The following is a 1,326-nucleotide window of genomic DNA, read 5'->3' on the forward strand; positions in this document are numbered from 1 at the left end:
GACATCTGACTTAATAAACTTAAAACATCAAAATATATTAAAAGTGTTGTAAATATATTTTGAACATACTTTGATATATATGTATATATTGTTATAGGTTCGTGAATCAACCAGTGGCCAAGTCTTACTTCCCGACGAAGTAAAAATCTGTGAAAGTGAGTTATAGTCCCACCTTTAAAATCTAATATTTTTGGGATGAGAATACATGCAGGTTTTATAAATGATTTACAAAATAGACACAAGTACGTGAAACTACATTCTATGGTTGAATTATCAAAATCGAATATGCCCCTTTTTATTAAGTCTGGTAATCTAAGAATTAGGGAACAGACACCCTAATTGACGCGAATCCTAAAGATAGATCTATTGGGCCTAACAAACCCCATCCAAAGTACCGGATGCTTTAGTACTTCGAAATTTATATCATATCCGAAGGGTGTCCCGGAATGATGGGGATATTCTTATATATGCATCTTGTTAATGTCGGTTACCAGGTGTTCACCATATGAATGATTTTTATCTCTATGTATGGGATGTGTATTGAAATATGAAATCTTGTGGTCTATTATTACGATTTGATATATATAGGTTAAACCTATAACTCACCAACATTTTTGTTGACGTTTAAAGCATGTTTATTCTCAGGAGAATACTAAGAGCTTCCGCTGTTGCATACTAAAATAAGGACAAGATTTGGAGTCCATGTTTGTATGATATTGTGTAAAAACTGCATTCAAGAAACTGATTTCGATGTAACATATTTGTATTGTAAACCATTATGTAATGGTCGTGTGTAAACAGGATATTTTAGATTATCATTATTTGATAATCTACGTAAAGTTTTTTAAACCTTTATTTATGAAATAAAGGTTATGGTTTGTTTTAAAATGAATGCAGTCTTTGAAAAACGTCTCATATAGAGGTCAAAACCTCGCAACGAAATCAATTAATATGGAACGTTTTTAATCAATAAGAACGGGACATTTCATTACACACTCGGTCGATGGTTGAGTCGGTCGAGTCGGTCGGTCGAGTGTCTTGAGACACTCGGCCGACTGTATTCATCTGCAGAAGCTGAAGATAAAGTGACGGGTTTCACCCAAAATTGACCAATTCTTGCTCTAGAGCTCGATTATGACCTCAAAACTGACCAAATCGAAGACACTATACATTAAGAAGCATAAACCCACAAGATTTAGACTCAAACAACATCAAATCTATCCACTTTGACCCAAAATACACACTTTATAAAAACTAACACAAAAAACCCAATTTTCTCAAAGATTAGAGCATGAAATGCTACAAATCTTACCTTGATAGAATCAG

This window comes from Rutidosis leptorrhynchoides, chromosome 2 (genome assembly GCF_046630445.1).
Source record: "Rutidosis leptorrhynchoides isolate AG116_Rl617_1_P2 chromosome 2, CSIRO_AGI_Rlap_v1, whole genome shotgun sequence".
NCBI lineage: Eukaryota > Viridiplantae > Streptophyta > Magnoliopsida > Asterales > Asteraceae > Rutidosis > Rutidosis leptorrhynchoides.